This window comes from Eubalaena glacialis, chromosome 6 (assembly GCF_028564815.1).
Source record: "Eubalaena glacialis isolate mEubGla1 chromosome 6, mEubGla1.1.hap2.+ XY, whole genome shotgun sequence".
NCBI classification, from domain to species: domain Eukaryota; kingdom Metazoa; phylum Chordata; class Mammalia; order Artiodactyla; family Balaenidae; genus Eubalaena; species Eubalaena glacialis.
This window is the reverse complement of record NC_083721.1, coordinates 134,140,201-134,158,156: the sequence shown is the minus strand read 5'-3', so window position 1 is coordinate 134,158,156 and position 17,956 is coordinate 134,140,201. Positions and strand designations below refer to the sequence as shown.

Sequence of the window (17,956 nt, the reverse complement as noted above, 5' to 3'; positions counted from 1 at the left end):
AGGAAAACCACAGGGTTGGAGAAGCATCCCTGAGGGAAAGGCCTAACTCATCAGCCATGGCCCAGGGCATTCAGCACCTGGAATTGTTCTCTGACAGCTCTGCCCTCCCTCCTGTGTCCTGTGAGGGCTGAGGGCCACATTCATGTCACTCCCAGGGGCACAAACAAGCCAGGCGTCACACTGCTCCACTCCTCTTGACCTGCCCTCCATTCCCCTCCCTCCATCAACACCCATCCTCCCAGGCCCACCTCTCATACCCCAGTGAGGCTCCAGGATGGGCTTTCACACTAGCCCATTTGAATGGAAACACTAGCCAAGCTTGTTACCACCTCTTATATGGGGTATTTGCGATTGTGCTGGCTCCTCTCCTGAGTGGATGATGAGGGCCTGGGGAAGGCATCCCACCCTGCCCCATATGCCTTGTCCTGTGGGTATGAGTAAATGTGACAAGTAAATGTGGTTGATGGGGAGGGTGGAGAGGGCTTGTGGTATGTGGAGCCGGCTGCAGGCCGAGCTCTCCTGGGTCCTCGGCTGTTGGGCTGAGAGCAGGCTCAGAGCTCAGAGCCCAGAGCCCCACATCCTGAGCTCCCTGGAATTGCCCCTTCTGGAGATTCACTCTTCCTCCAGGGAAGGGTGGGGTGCCATTATGTTTCGTAGTCTGCCAAAGCTCTTCCCTTAATTGAAGGGCTGGCATCTCAGGAGAGCAACTGGGGCTCCACCTTCATTTCCGTTTCCTTGTAAAGCCAAGCCAGCCCCTCCGCAGGGGCCCCGCTCCAGGCTGTGGGATCAGAGCTGACTTCCCCTCTCCTACTTGTCAAGGCAGGGCCTTTGTGAGGCCAGGGTGCAGCCCTAGTTGCCTGCCCGTGCATCCAAATCTAAGGAGGTCATCACGCCACGAAAGCAGACACCTGTCCGAACTGCTGCCCCCCCCCCCCGACCCCAGAGCCCGCGGGGCCTCCTCACTCCTCATCAGTGGCAGAAGGAAGCAGGTCCACCTGGAGTCAGGGGCAGCCCTCCACCCCTGCCCGCCTAGGGAGGCTCAGCTCTGCTTCATTTCATATACTAGAATTCTTAATATTCTGTGATAAAGGTACCCTGGAAAATGGTCTAGTCTCTCTTATAAATGGGGAAACAGAAGTCCAGAGAGGGAGAGAGGGGGAATCCTAGCGCCCCAGAGTTGGGGAAACCAAGGGCCTGCGAGGGCGGGAACTGGCCATGGCTGCTCCATTGTGTGAGAGGCAGGCCCAGAACCGGTCCACGGCAGGCATCTCAAGTGCCTGGCACTAAGCCCACAGTGCCTGCCACATCCAGGACAGAGGCAATTTGGTCTTGGATGCTTTGCCAGATCCTCTTCTTCTGACCATCCCCTAAAGGCTAATGCCCCCACAAACTCTGTCTGTAGTCCCCTTCTCTGCACACGGCACCCTTCCTGCACACATTCATTGGAAACCCCATTTGTGGTGCCCACATCTCAGACCCTCCTCCAGAACTTCCCCCAGAGCTTTTACACTCAAGTCCATCTCACTGTGTGCTGGACGTGTCCACGTGGACATTCTCAGACCCCTCAGGCTAATCGCTTCCCAAATAGGGCTCAGGGTCCTCCCCCACAAACCTCTCCAGCTTTTCATTCATTCCCCATCACCTTCACTCAGTTCCCTAAGCCAGAAACCGGGAACCCTCCTGGATGCCTGTTCCTCACCCCCTGGCATTTGGTGCCACTGCTAAGCCCCGTGATTTCACCTTGGCGTCTCTTGTATTTGACCGGCACTTCATCTCCTGATTATGCCTTGCCTCAGGCCCTCTCCCCTCTCCCCTAGATTCCTTCAACAGCCTCTCATAGATCTGTCCGTCCCTTCAAATCTTCCATCCCACCACTCCAGAAAGAGCTTTATGAAACACCAATGTGAGCAGGTTACTCCCAAATTAATACCTCTCACTGGCTCCCCACTTCCTACAAGATAAAAACCAATGCTCATGGTGTGGTATCCAAGATGCTACAGGTCCTAGACCCTGCCTGCCTCTTTGGCTCCACACCCTGCCGTGGCAGATCATGTTTCACAAAGATGGCTACACCAATATCTCCTGTCTCACATACACCTCTAACAATGGGACAATGACATTCGTTCATCAAGAAGTGGGCTCTGTGTTCCCTCCCTTTCAATATGGGCCAATCTTAGGTATTTGCTTCTAAGGAAGAGAAGGAAGAAGAAGTGATGCTCTGTGACTCCTGGGGCCAAGTCCCGAAAGTTGATAGTGAATCCCCCAGCTCTTTCTCTCTTGGGACCCTTAGACCCCAGACATCACACTATAAGGAAGCCCCGTCTTCCCTACTCATGGGGGGTCCACATGGTGGTGTTCCAGCCAACAATTCCAGTTAAAGTTTCAGCCTGCAGCCAGCATCAGCGGCCAGACATGTTACTGAGAGAGCCTTCAGAGGATTCCAGCCTTCAATGCCAAGTGGAGCAAAAGTGAGCTATCCCCACCAAACCTTCTACAGATGGCAGATCCGTGAGCAAACTAAATGTTGCCATTGTTTTAAGCACTAAATTTAGGGCTGCTTTGTTATGCAGCGCTAGAGCTAGAACACCTTGTCCTTCAAACTTCATCAAGGTCACACTACCCCACAGCACACACTCATTGTCTGCATCTTTGCTCACAATCTGCACAAAATCATCTTCCCCGCCTTTGTCTGGATAACCCTTCGGTGGCCCCCTTGCCCAGCACAGGGCTCAGGTATGTGTCTAGTTCAAGGTAGCTTCCGAAAATCCCGGCACCTGATGCTGACTTCTGCGAAGAGGTATCTTGATGCCTTGGCACATGGCTGGCATTTAGGGCGACATCCAGCAGAGGATGAGGGCTGTCATAACAGCCTGGGGGAGAGACAGTGAGGGCTGAACCAATGTCCAGGGCAGTGGGGAGGTGGGCAGGGGCCGATCAGAGGCTCCTGCAGAGGTTGAGTTGACAAGGCTGTCACTGATCCCAGGTGGAAGAAAAGGGGCAGTGTTTCCAGCCTGAGGGCCAGGAACGGGGCAAGGCTGTGTGTGAGATGGGGGCCCACGAGGAGGAGTGTAGATGGAGAGGGTGGACATTGAGTTCAGGTTTGGAACACCCGAGGTTCTGAGCATAAAGCTCAGAAAAGACTGGTCTCCCTCTAACCAAATTAGTAGTGAATTAACAGGAGTGACTAATCTCTACTCAGTTCCCTAGCAGTCTCATGAGAGGAAGGTGAAGATAGTGGGGAAAAAATCTGTCTCAGATCTTTTCCTGAAAGATAAGCCTTTGCTTTTTCCAGTAAATACAAAAATCCCTTCAGATATGAGGTGGAAGACTCCACCTAGAGCCAGCGGGTGCCTTCCTCATCCCACACACCCCCCCCAAAGAGCCAACCGCACTGCCAGCTTTCAGCCACTGCAGTCCTGTCAGGTCGGGGTGCCTTATGGGTGCCCCGGCGGAAGATGCCAGGTAAAGAGAAAGAAGTGGATGGGTGGTTCCAGCAGAGCTTTCTGGCCTGAGCCGCTCAGGGTCACAGCCATCTGGTCCCACCTACCAGCTTATGAGCTTATGTGGACAAGACCCAGGCTGCTCAAACTTACCAAGTACCCGCTCCATGGCCAGCATGACATGGAGCAGCGAACACTAGACACCATGCAGGACACCATGCATGGACGTAGAACTCCACCCCCCGCGAGAACATGGGGCTTATGAGCATAAGCAGATGGGTTGGTGGGAGAAGGAAAGGTGCGCTCATTGGGTTGCAACCCACCCCCTGCCACCACCATTTAGACAACATAGTGTTGTGGAATTTGATAGTTTGGGTTTGGGAGTCAAACAAGCCGAAGTTCACATCCTGACTGTAAGGAATGGCAAGACCTTCGGCCACGTATTTGACCCTCTGACAGCAGTTTCCGCACTAGTAAACGGAAGCTGTGATAATACCTGTTCCCGCTGCCTTGTGAGGCTTGCACGAGAGAGTCTGTGTTTAAAGGCCTGGCGCCCTGCCTGGCCCACAGAGAGTGCTCCACATTCTGGAGGGATATGTAATAAGCCCAGGCTTCCTCCACTCCCTCCTCTTGCCCAAATAATTGAACCTTTCTGTTGCTTTCATGTCTCCTGTGGCATGAAAACTCTAGGATAGAATTTCCCACAATGTCTTAGGCAGATCACCACTTGCTTGAGATGCTCCAAGTTGAAAGGATTGGAAAGGAGAAAAAAGTTTGGAAAACTTTGCATGCTATAATCCTCCCTTGCGAATATTTACAATTCGCATTAGCATATTAAAGGCTCTAAGAAAACCTTCAGTAAAGACCGTCTTAGCTTTGTTTTACCCAACTTTCTCCATAGCTTCTTTAGCCATGTAACCCCCTGTATATATATAAAACAGATTCTAGCATTCTGCAGAATATAGCTTAGGGAAAGATTCCATGTCCCTTTTGAAAGTAGCTTATGGTAGAATCTGGGTCTTGAGATTTCTTCACAAAAGGAAAAGAAAATAAAGATATATTACATGGGCTGTATTATCTTTCTAAAAATAGCACACCAGCATTTTCTGTCTCCTCACTCTACTTTTTTCCTTTTTCATAGCATTTATTGCTTCCTAAAATTACATCATGCATTTGACTTCTCACTTATGGACATCTACCCCCACCAGAATGCAGACTTCACAGAGGAAAAATGATGTGTGTTTTTAAGATGCCACATCCCCGTTGTCTGGAACAATGCCTAGTCCTTAAATGGGGCTCATTCACTGTCAAGTGAATGAATATGTCTTTAAATAGTCTAACTGATGAACCCTCTTCCAGCATATGTATCCATCAGAGTAGCCATTCGGGAAGCTGCAGATTTGTTCCAGTGATCTGTCCTCAATCACAGATTTCCCCTTCAGCATTGCTTTTAATCAGTCTACAAGCCACAAAGTTTACAAGGTACAAAACATCATTAGTCAGCTCAGCTGCCCCACTTACACTTACTCACTTGGCTCAGCTCAAAATCATTTTTGGATATTTCTAAACTCAAATTAAAAAGTTAAAGATTTGCATTTATGTTTGAAGAGACTTTCTGGGGTGGTAGAAATATTTTATATTTTGATTGTGGTGGTATTTACACAGGTGTATGCATTTGTCAAAACTCATCAATCATTTAAAATCTGTGCACTTTATTATATGTAAACCATACATTAATAAAGTTGATTTAAGGATCTTTTTAAAAAGATCTGCAACCAGGAAGGTATTCAAAATAACGTTCAGGGGCTTCCCTGGTGGCGCAGTGGTTGAGAATCTGCCTGCCAATGCAGGGGACTCGGGTTCGATCCCTGGTCTGGGAAGATCCCACATGCCGCGGAGCAACTAGGCCCGTGAGCCACAATTACTGAGCCTGCGCATGTGGAGCCTGTGCTCCGCAACAAGAGAGGCCGTGATAGTGAGAGGCCCGCGCACCGCGATGAAGAGTGGCCCCCACTTGCCACAATTAGAGAAAGCCCCCTCGCACAGAAACGAAGACCCAACACAGCCATAAATATAAAGAAAGAAAGAAAGAAAAAACAGCAAACTTTAAAAAAAAAAAAAAAAAAAAAAAAATAACGTTCTGAGCCTTTGAAGGGAATTCCACAAACAGTTTTTAAAAAATACTATGAGCATGGGCAATGTCATTGGGATAGATCTGTTTATTTAAGGGGTTCACTTTGAAACCATCAAAACCCATGTAAATATCTATGTGTGTGTGTGCTAATGTAAACATCTAGGTTTTCGTGTGTGTGTATGTGTGTGTTAAAACTATACATGTCTTTAGGCACATCTTGCAGAAGAAAGCTCGAAGGGAAAGTTAATGCAGGGGGAACAACATTCTTGTAGGGTGTGGTGGGTGGGAAGCTCTAAAACTTCTAACTGTTCATGTTCACAGCTCTATTCTTTTTCCAGTCTTAACAAACATGAAGAGGAAGTTTGACGAGGAAGGAAGCAGGGAGATTGGAGTGGTCATGAAGATCTTTCTTTAACAATGAGGACTCTTTTTACCACCTTTGCCAGAGAGCTAAGAAAGGTTGAAAAGATGCTGAGATGCCAAGTGAAGGTCCAGAGTGGGGCCCCAGGCCCCAGCCAAGCTTCAGAGCTCTAAGTAAGTAAATAAGTAAGCAATCAGACCATAAGGGTAAACCATTAGGACAAAGAGTGAAACCCTCACAGCACAGGATGAATCAGAAAGGATCAAAGTCCTGCCTAGCCATGGTTTCCTCTGCTCTACACGTTCATGACCCTCTTTTCCAAACTAGACATAAGAACTATGATCTGAGGCAGCTAATTAAGAGTTACAGGGACACTGGGAGAAGTTCTGAAATGTGGACCCCACAGGGTTATTACCTGTTTAACCACTGACTCTGTTGTCAACCAACTCTGATTTCATCCACACGCATCCTGATAAAGGCAAAACTCTAGAAAATTCAGCTGATGCCTTAGGTCCACTAGGATGTGATGTCTCTGAGATAGTTTAATACACTTAGGGAGCCCAGGAGTGGGAAGAAAGCCATTCAGGAGCAGGAGATGGGGCTGGACTGGGACATCGGCTGTGACCCCCCAGTTTGGAACAATGCTCTGATCCATAGATGGCAGATGTCAGCAGTCTAAATGGAACTATCCTTCGGAAGGAAGGAAGGAGGGGAGGGAGGAAGGGAGAGGAGGGAGGAAGGAAGGAAGAAACGGGAGGGAAGGAGAGAGAGATGAAAGAGAAGAGCTCAGGGAAACCTTAATCTCACCCTGCCCAGCAGTGCAGGGAGGGCTCAGAGGAGCGCTGAGGGCTGCTTGCAGTTCTCCTGAGTGAGCGCGGAGACTCCGAAGTGCCGCTTGCTTTAGCTCCTCCAGCTTCTACGGGTCAAAATCTGGCCCCAGAGTCCATGCGGTTCCTCCTCTCTGGGCTGGAGTGGACTGCAGCCCAGAGGCAGGAGCAGCTGGAGGCTCACATGTCTCTTGGGCAGCACCAGAGCTGCCCAGCCATGGTGATAACCCAGCTGGCTTTGAGCCACACTGGCTTTCAGAAGCTCTTTTTCACGGTCAGCTGGAATCCCTCCTACAATCATAAATCCACTTACATTTATTTTCACTTTATCATTTTTTTCTTTTATTTTGAATCAATGTATCACATGCGCATGTTTAAAAAAATTAAGTAATATGGAAGGGCTTAGAATGACAAGGCCAGCCCTGAGCTCAACTCGAACCCACCACCAGTACTGCAGTGCAGGGACAATCAATCACCTCTGTTTTTAGTGTTTCTGTTGATTACATCCACACATCTCAAAATAATATGCTTGTTCTGCAATTTCTTGATTTATCACTTTTGACTGTGTGCCATGATAGAAGAGCATCTAGCTCACTTATTCAGGTCCCACCCCTCTCACTATTCCCCCCAACTTTTAATAGTTCTATCAGTATTTGCATCCTTATTGAATCACTTCACTGTGTGGCAAGCAAGCTGGGAGCCAGGAGCAGGGTTTCCGCCCTGGGGACACACCCGCACCAGCTGACGGTCCCTTGGTTCATGGAGAGAAGGCCGCCTGTGCTTTCCCTGGGGTAAAGGGCTGCTCGGTACTAGCCCCTCGGATCCAGCTTCACGTGTCATCTCTGCCTTCTGCCACGCCTGCCTGCTCTGAACGCGCTGCTCCCCATGGCTGTGCCCAGTCCCAGGTCCAGGGGCTCCCCCGCTGCCGGCCCCACCCACGCACTTAAGAGCCCGCCCTCCCCCGCTCTGTTCCATCCATCAACACTTCCATCTTGCTGAAGCCATTGGACCGTTTCATCCACTCATAATCCCTCTCCCTTTCTTTTTTCTGTTACTGGTCTTTACCATTTTTGAATTCATTGCTCTTATCCTAATGAGAGTGTTGGAGATGAGGGGAGACAAACGTGATGAGCCTTCCACCTTGAATTATGAACCCAATCTACCTCCTGATGAGGAGTCCAGTACACAAATTAATAATTCTGTCCCCACTTTTTCAATGGGAAAAAAAAGATGTACTTGTCAGTGGACTAAGTGGTCAAACCAAAAAGTGTAGCCAGGCCCTTCTCCACAACCTTCCCTCCCCCACCCCCAGGACACTCATGCATCCTGACACCTCATGATTTGACTAGAATCTTCCAAAATGGTTGGCGTGTCTCCAACAGAAGGCACATGGCTGGAGAGCGGTGCTTGCTTGGGGTGTCTCCCCATCTCCACTTAAATATTTCTATGCTTTTAGTGTCTCTATTCTCATAGCCCATGCTCAGTCCTGGTTGGAAGTTCACCAAATGGGTAAGACCTGGGAGGTGAGGCTCAGGGCTCAAGAGGCCCTAATGCAATGGGGACAGAGAAGGAAACTCAGAAACGGTGACTCCCGGCTGTTTCCCAATGATCTCAGAGAGGCAGCATCTGAAAGGGGAGGAGGGTCTGTGGGTTGGCTCCTCTGAGGCCCCTCAGAGCTGGAGGGGAGAGGGGATCCTTCCCCCATCCTGCCAAAAGAAGAAGGAAGCAAAGCAAAGGTGTGTCCTGGAGTAAAGGCCTTCGGCCTACTCACCCCTCCTGTACCTTCAACAGGGCGTGACTTTGGATCCGAATCATGGCCCAGTGGCCCCAAAGGGGAATGTCTCTTTCAAGAAGTGATTCAGGAAATCAAGTATGTTCCTGTGTAGCAAGAATGCTGGAAAAAATATAAAGTTCAGAGGTTCAAAATAGCTAGCCTAGGGTCCAAGGTGGTGGTAGTCACAGTAGCAGGAATAGAAGGTATCTTTAGTATCATTCGTGTTATTATGAACTAGAAAAAGGCTTTGATAAGACACAGTCCTGGGGACCCTTGGAAGTATAAAAATCAGAACAATCACAGAAAAACACAGATTTTCCTCAGAGCTTCCTTGTTCCCTAAGAGGGCAGTGGCCAGGCTGGAGAGCTGGGACCGGGATCCTGCCTGGGAAGGGAGGCCAGCTGAGCCAGGGCCCCGACAGTACCTCTGCTCAGTGCAAGTGTTCTTTCCGGGGCCCCCGAGCCAGCCCTGCTGTCCACACTGTGACCTTCCTGTCCGGCGGGTTCTCCTTTGAGGTCTGTGGGAGCTGCTCCAGGGAGGACTGGAGCCTCAGTGGAGGCCAGGAGGCCACCAGAAACCACAACAGGCCCAGAGGACCACGGTGCTGAAGTGGCCTATCCCACCGTTCATACTCCTGGGGGGCGGGGTGGGGCTGGCCAAGTACCTCTAGGAGCCAGGTCGCCAAGGAATTAGGTTAGACCAGGGTCTTTCGGCCATTTTTTAGTTTAGTCCACTCAGCTTAGAAAAAAATCTCACCTGAAGGCCTCTAGGTAAGAGAAAATTTAACTGGACAATGGAAGTCCCGATCCGCATAATTCTGTGGTTTTTGTTGTTATTGTGAGCTAGGAAAGGCCTTTGATAAGACCGAGTCCTAAGAGACCTTGGAAGTATGAAGATGAGCACTATATGTAAAGAAACACATGGATTTCCATGGCAGCGGCCCTGTTGGAAGCGACACGGCCACGGAAAAGCAAGGCGGACGAGCTTCCTAGCTCCTAACACCAGTAATCCTCACACACTTTTGGCTGTGGTTGTTTTGCTCTGTTTCGCCCGGTGGTGCGTGTCTGAAGCTCAGCCCCAGGGATGAAGAAGGCAGATGGCTGGGTTGACCTGGTGGCATTTGTGAGGGAAGATGAAAGAGCAAAGGGCGAGAGACCGCCTGAGGTGACCAGGACCTGCAGTGTGGGCTTTAGAAATCATAGATGAAAAAAAAATTCTGGAAGAGATGAAACGTAAGCGCATGAGACTAGATGAATTTATCAGATTAGCTAGAAGCATGGTGCTCAAAGTTTCCCAGAAAAATAGAAACTTTGAAACAAAATTATCATTGACATTTATGTAAATATGTGTACAAATTCTTCTTCAGAAATTTCCAAAGTCACTTTTTTTTTTTAAGTCAGAAAAGCTTTCCTTCACAGAAAACAAGTGCCATTTGTCTTCTCTGGAAGTTGGCACAAGATCAGTTTGTTAGGTGAAGTAAGGAGCCATTAGGGAAACTGCTTTGAATCCATTCATGGCAGGAAAAGAACATTCAAACTGTATTAATATAGAAACTTCACCTATTTTATATTCTTCCTATTCTTTGTGTAACAGGATGGGATGTTAATATTTTTCCTCACCTCCCTGAAGGGTTTGCAGATTAAGCTCTTCCTTTCCTGCCCTCAAGGAAGGGGAATTTAGTTTTTCAGAGAGAGAAAGTGCGGTGTGGGGACGTGGTATCAGAAGAGCCCAGGACCCTGGGAGCTGATCCCTGGGAAGCCAGCCAGGAAGGAGGGACCCCACTGCCCAAGAAGCCTGGCTCATGGCCACAGGGAAGCATTGAGGGGCTATTTTCCTCACTCATCTTGTTTGTTTAATGATTAACTTCTGTCTTCCTGTTTGTTGGTCACCCTGTATCTTCTGCATCTGGCTGCCTATCTGGCACGTAACAAATGTTCAATAAATATCTCCTGCATAAAGTGAATCCTCATACCACCCTGAGAGGCAAATATGATTCTGTTGGTTTATGGATGAGGAAACTGAGATCCAGGGAAGCTTACAAAGTTCTCATGTCACACAGTTGGTAAATTGTAGCAACCGACTGAAGCCATGTCACGCCCTCGTTCTGCTCCACCCAGCAGCCCAAGCGCATGAGAGTTTGGGCGAAGAAGGCATCACTGACATTGTTTTCACCAAGATTGCCAGTTACCTAACTGCCAAATCCAGTGGGCTCTCCAACGACGGCTTTACCCAAGTCCTGCAGCATCTGACACTGCTGTTTCCTCTCACCATCTGTGATGTCATCGCCACCCCCGAGCTCTTGCAGGCTCTCTAAGTGTTTCTCCTTAGAAATTCTTGTGGGAGCTCTTTCCTGCCGCCCCACCCGAGGTTCTGTCCTCAGCCCCCTTGCCCATCTCTCTGCACACACTCACCCTGGGGGTCCTACTCGTCCACCCCAGAGGTCATCCTTGGTGGTGTGCTGGAGTCTCCATGTGGACCTCCCACCTCAACCCCCTGCTTCCCACGCAGTTCAACTTTACTCCCAATGATCAGTATCTGAAATTCACGCCCCAAATGACTATCGACTATCGTTACCCGGCGCTGCCTCCTCTGGGTTCCAGTTCTCGCCCTGGTGCTTCGACCTCCAAACCAAGGCTCCAGCCCACGCCGCATCTCCACCTCCACTGCCACCTCCCGTCCAGACACCATCTGGCCACTACTACAAGTTCCTACCCTTTCCCCAAGCCCACTCCTTCCTCCTTCCAATCTATTCTTTAACCAGCAGCCAGAGTGATCTTTTAAGAAGCTTTATTTAAGTATAACATTCACCAAAAAAAGGCACAAGTCACAAGGGTACAGCTTGATAAAAATGTCACATGCCGAGGACACGTGAGGGACCAGCACTCAGACAGAGAAACAGAACATTTCCGGCTTCCCAGACGTCCTCTAGTGCCCTCTCAGTCACCCCCCAACCCCCCAGGGTAGCGACTCTCCTGGCCTCTAGCAGCACAGGTTAGTTTGCCAGTTTTGTATTTTACAGAAATACGATCATATAGTGTGTCAGTGTGATCTTCTGAAGATGGAGACCTGAGCCTGTCATGACACTGTGAAAAAACCCTCCAATGGATTCCCACCAGCTCAGATCAAAATCAAGCAGAGCACCCCAGCCTACAGGGCCCTCCCTGTTCCAGCTCCCATCCATCTCCGGCCTCGCTGAGCTTCCCACCACCATGGCCTCTCCTCGGGTACTAAGCTACCTACATTCGGTCTAGGGTAACAGGCAGTTGAAATTTGTAGCTGGTTGGAAAACTCATGGCCCATGTGAGATGATGTGTTGCCTCAGAGCCTTTGGTGGTGGGGCCCATTCTCTCTATGGAGGGAGGGGCTCTTCATTCCCACCCCCTCCCTTGCTTAGCTTCTACTCACCTATCTATATGATGGCAAAGAATGTCCCTCCTGTTACACATTCTCCGTTGTTACTTCATGGCCCTGCGCCCAGATTGCAGTTACAACCACCTTAAGTGTTTGGTGCCCTGTGGCAATCCTGGCACACAGAGCATAGCTCTTGCCAGCCAGCGGGGCGGAGGAGGAAAATGACCACAGAAGCACTGCTGCTACTTTATGAGGAAGAGGCAGTCCACTCAGCAAATATCTGGCGATGAACAAATCAACGGGAAAGAATGAATTTCAGGGAATGACACCACCGGTTACATAGACACCTGTAAGCCATAAGTAAGTGGATGTAAAATTATCAATGTGGATCATGAATTCCTTGAAGAAATAGGTCTTTTTTCTTTTTTTCCCCCTGCTACTGTGCCCATTTATCTCCCAAGGAGGTAAATCAATTACTTAGCAAACCCTTGTAAATTCTTTCACCGTCATCAGGGTGACACCCAGAGCCAGATGCACATCAGAGCTCCCAAACATCTCCATTTGGAGAAATGAACCCCTGGACTTGTGTTCACCTCTTGGCCCTGCCAGGTTTTTTAGGAGAAAAGAGACTGGAGACATACGGAGCAGTGAGGGAGGTTGTGTCTGGGTGTCCCCCCAAGGCTGCCTGGCGGGGAGTCTGAGGTTCCATCGGGAACAGCGGGTGCCCCGCTGGGACAAGAAAGGAGCCCTCGCCCAGGGAAGCGCTGCCCGGCAGCCTGTGCCCACCCCCTCAGAGGCTGCCGAGTTCCTGATAAACCACAGCACGCCCAGCCCCAGCAAAGCCACTGTGGAGGTCTGAGAACCCAACTTCGAGAACCTGTAACAGAGTCAAAGACAGAAGACGCGGGCCTGAGACGAGGGTGGGCCCGCCGCCCACCAAGAGAGGCCAAGGCACAGGCGTGCGTGGACGCCACGACGCTGGGTCTGCTCCTCGTCCCACTGGCCCTCTCGCTGGCTGCTCTGGTGTCAGAGCGCCTCCTGAGGCTGTGGCATTCCGGAGCCGCACGGACGCAGAAGGCGTGTCCCGCCGCCGCCGCCGCCGCCGCCACCGCCGCCACCGCCTGCGCTCACAGAGGCGGGGACTCCCCTGCGATAGGCTGTCACTGGCAGCGACGCTCTCCTGCACGGAAGCATTCCCATACCCCAGCCTGATCACCCCGGCATTCCTCTGCCTGCCGGGGACCCAACAGTCATAACCACGGCTGTTCTCACAGGTGCCTGCTTCCTTCCAAGACCCTCCTCCACCCCATCACTCCAAAAGCCACGGCAGCTCCCTGAAAACTCCGTCCCAAGAGGAGAGGCCCTTGGCAGCCAGGATAAGATGTTCCCAGCAGATCGTCCCTACACAGGACAATCTCCACACTTCGTGGGCATGCCCTCCCTCTGCTTTTCTGGCGGCAGGTGGAAGGGTGGCAGGAGGAAAAGGCTTTGTCCAACATTCAAACCTCTCTATCCCATCAGATGCCTCAAGAGGATGACGTGTTCTCCCTAAGTGCTGAGCACAAATCCAGATCCCACCACCTGCCCTCCTGGAGATCCCTGGAGGGGCGTGGAACCTGGTGGTCCCGGCTCCCCACTGACCGGTGACAGTCAAAATACCAAGGATGTTGACCCAAAGGGCTGCACCTCCTGCAGATGACTCTGGCAAGGAAACCAGAATATCTGTCGCCACCATGCCCTGTGGGCCTCCACTTCACCCTCCCACAAGCCCCTCTCCCCTCCAACCCCCCAGGTGGTCCCCCAGCACCTCCGTTATGATCCTCACGACTGATCTCACCTCTCTCTCCACCCTACTCCCTCTGCCTCTGCTAAGGACATTCCCTATCACCTGTGCTGTCCCCAGCCTCTTTGTTGGGTATTACGGGCTGAACTGTGTCCTCCAAAAAGATACGTCAAAGGCCTAACCCCTGGTACCTGTGAATATGATATTAATTGGAAATAGGGCCTTTGCAGATATAATCAAGTTACGGTGAAGTCATACTGGATTAGGCTGGGCCTTAATCCAAAGACGAGTGTCCTTATAAGAAGAGCAAATTTGGGAACAGAGACACAGGACACTGGAGGCACGGAATGGAGTGATGTGGCTAAAAGGCAAGGATTTCTGGCAGTCACTAGAGGCACACCTGCAACTCCCTTGGTCCTCTTCCCTCAGTTCAGTGAAAGAATCCTGTCCCTCTGGCCCAGATGTCCCCAGCTGACCCTACTAGAAACCTGGTTCACCTCTCCCGGTCCCACCACCCTTCCTCCTCCAGCTTCGGAGAGAGTCTGCGCTCACCTGCTCTCCAGCTGACTGAGGAAGCAGGTTGCCTTATTTTTCAATTGTTTGAGTCCCTCCAAATTCACCCAGCTATTTTCTTAAGTCCGCTATTACTCATCACTGTCCTCTGTGGACAAACACCAAGACAGCCGAGGCCTCCTGCGCTGGTCACCCATTTCCTGCCTCACTCTCTCCCACCCTTGATTTGATTGCCTCTGGGCTCCACTCCCCTGCCCTGGGTGCCCCCCTCTCATTCCCAGGCTCTTCTGCCTTCTATTCACACCTGGGGGGGCCTGACTGCTCACGTTCCATGAGGATTTGCCCCCAACACAGACCTCTCCTCTGTGGGAGCCAAGTAGTTACAGGAAGCCCGTGTGGAGTGGAGGGGCCTTCCTTCTCTCCACAAGCTGAGACTGCTTCCTTCCTTCCCTTCGAAGCTGTCCTGTAGGGTGCTCTGCCTTCTCGGCTGATGGCAAATTCTCCCAGGTAGCAGAGTCAGTCTGCAGGCATTTCTCCACAGGCCAGAGAATGTCTACCCACCATTTTTTTTAGACCTTGTGAGAGACAGAACTCCAGATTGATTGGCTTTTCTACACTTGCTCTAAACCTGAGCCTGCAACATGTGTACCTGAAAGAGGCCTCCTCGCCTTGCAGGGTTGTGCAGCCCCGTCACACTGAACTTGAACTCAGCCCTCTTCATCCAGGTTACAACTCCTTGTGCATGCTGCCCTATGCCTAGAACATTCTCCTGCCCCTTCCCTTGCCTCCTTGCTGGCCTAACTGACTCCCCTGTCAAGCGCTGTTTGAACATCGCTTCCCCAGGAAGCCTTCCTGGTCCCTTATTTAGGCTACTCCGCTGCTGACACATACCCCCACAGGGACCTGTGGACCCCTCTCTCCGACGCCATCACACTCGTGATTCCAGAGCAGTGATTCGGGCATCCGCTCCCGAAGATGCTCATTTACTTCAAAACATGCACAAGTCAAGACATCCTTCACTGGAGGCTGTGTCTCCCTATGAAGACTGAAATGGCACCTCCCTCTGGCAAAGGTGCAAGCACAGTTTACAGTTCCCGTGGCCTGCCAGCTTTGACAGATCTTATTGGGGGATGTGTGTGTGTGTGTGTGTGTGGCAGGGGGTACATTATTGCTAATTTTGCCCAGAAGGAACATTTGAAGTAATGTGGTAAGCAAATATTTATTGAATATCATTATGGGCCAAGCATATTCCAGGGGAGACCAAGCAGGGCTAGACTCCTCTGGGGCAGTTTGTTAATAAGATGGGGTATGTGTACACAGTAGTGGCAACTACTCTCAAGGCAATATGGCAGATGCCAAAGGGGCTCAGGACACACGAGGGTGAGGGAGAGGTCCCTGGAGAAAGTGAGGTTAGACTTAGGTCTTTGAGGACGAGGAGAACATCAGAAAGTGGAATGGAAAAAAGGGGCCATCCCAGGCCCAGGAGGCAAAATGAAGAGTAGAAAAACACAAGCGTGATTAGGGGTCAGGAAACAATCTGGTTTGTCTGAGGAAGTTCTGGCTAAGTGAGAGGAGAAAACCAAGTCAAGTAAGAGGATTGGTACCCGAGAGGAGCCACAGAATTTTCTCTCTCTCTGGCCATCACCGACGACTTCTGAGCAGGGATAATGCATGTCAAACATTTTTAGAAAGGTTAAGCTGTAACAGAGTAGAGGCAGGGAGGCCAATGAAAGATCTTGGGACAAGGTTGAAGAAGCCTCTAGTCAGGGGGTGGCAGTCAGCAGGGACATCAGCAGGGGAGAAAGTCATGACGTGATGACTAAGGAGAAGTGGGGGATGGTGAGTGGGCATCTGAGGACCAAGGAAAGGGAAGCAAGGAGCTCAAAAGACAATGCGGAGCAGGGTGAATGGTGGGAGGCAGAGGTGGGCTGTGGGGCAGGGGAAGACCCAAGTGGACATCCAGGGAGCCATCCCTGGTTTCAGGCTAGCCGGCAGGTACCTCTAGGGAAATATGCCCTCACTTCTGACAGCTCTTTAACCCCACACCCCAAGAAGAAAGGAGAAGATCCCTTCAGGACCAAACGGAATCCAAGGACTAATCACTACGTTAAAATGGTGACTCAGTAGCTACTATTTGGGGTCTTGAAATAAATCCCCCTAGGGCTTTATGTTGGCACTCTTTGAGCAAGACCGCAGCTGTGGGAAGATGTCTTGTCCTATTATCTCTGTTACCTTTTGCTCCTTCTCCCAGAGGTCAGAGCCTCATGCCTTGTTAGACTTCACACAGCTGCAAGTCACCATCTGTAAGATGGACAGGTTGCCTGCAAGGAGCCCCAAGGATATCTCCTAACAGAACTTCACTTGCTAAATTTGCAGAAGAATCAGGAGGACAAAGCGGCTTTTGATGAGGCTCTCTGGGACATGTGAATTCTGACTTGAAAGATAAAGGATCTGGCGCCTGACAGAGGCTATTTGATTTCTAATATGATTTGGTCCAAGTCCAGTCTTCTGTCTAGTCTTTAAATGGGTAGAAGTCTGCCCATCTGGTCCCCTTCTCCAGGGGTGGGCAGCTTGGTCACTGAAGGCTGCATCAGGATGAGGGTGGTCAGGGCATCTACTTGGTCTTCTGTAGTCACCCCCGGCCAGCACAGTGGCCTGGGACATCTTTGTCCCAAGGAGCCTCTATTCCAGCTCTACTCTCTCCATCACTTCAACTTATTTCTGGACTTTTCTGGGCTGAGGGCTGCTCCTTCCATGGTCTCACCTCCTGGACTTTCCTATGTGCCTCCCAAGGTGTTCCCGTTGCCCTCCACCAGGTCTGCCTTCCTTCCCACTCCACTCTTCAGATCAGCAAGGAGCAGGGAAGAGGGAGAAACAGTTGCGGGGCCTGGAGAGGGGAAGGTAGAAGAAACTGGGTGGGATCCAGCCCTTGGCTGACAGGAGAGGATTTCAGTCAGCACTACAGAAAATGCCCAAAGCCTTTCTTGGAAAAGTTTCCTCAGGTCCCAGGTTTGGCCTGAGAGAGGAAAGGAAACTGTTACTCGGAAAGGTCAAGGCAGGGGGCCAAGTGAGGCATGCTAGCCTCTTTCCCATCACAAAGCCACGTTTAGATGAAAGCAACTGAACATCCTTTCCTGGTACCCACACCTTCCGTTGCTCCCTCCCACCCCCGCTGCCAAGGGCCCCAGGGAGCGAGCAGGGGAGTGGGCCACAGGGATCTCCACTGCTGCCGGGAGGGGTCGTTTAGGCTGTCAAGGTCTTCTCTGTGCCGCGAAATGGCCAGTCTAAACACAGGAAATGAGGGCAGGAGTGGGAGCAAGGGGAAAGCAAACCAATTCCTCAAATTCCCTGTTTACCTACAGTAAGCTTTAAGCTATAAATATCATTAGTTACAATGCCCCTGACCTCAGCCTACGAAAACATTTGCCATTTCCAAACTACCTGTGGGGAAAAAGAGAGCAAAATGGAACTCAGCCTAGCACAGCACGCCTGTGTGCCCTGAGCTCCCCTGGAGATTCTCTGAATTCCAGCGTGTGGCCGCCATGCTCCTCAAGGCCAAGAAGGCTCTGCTCCACCCCACCCACCTTCCTCTCTCCACAGGGAGCTCTGGGAGGCCGTCACTGGCCAGTCTAGAATGCTCCCCTAAGTTCCTCCCATCAGTTCCTCTCCACACGAGAGACTCATGCTCCCTGGGAACCATTTCAGTTTAATACGATTACTTCCCATCAATCACTTTAACGATTACCTTGGGGACAAGAATACCACAGCCACCT

At 50.8% G+C, this 17,956-nt stretch overlaps 1 protein-coding gene across 1 annotated transcript in view; it reads right to left on the bottom strand.

Annotated features, from left to right (window-relative positions):
• Positions 1-17,956, bottom strand: part of SLCO2A1 (solute carrier organic anion transporter family member 2A1) — a 78,038-nt gene that overhangs the window by 42,297 nt on the left and 17,785 nt on the right. The gene's annotated exons all lie outside the window — the stretch shown is intronic.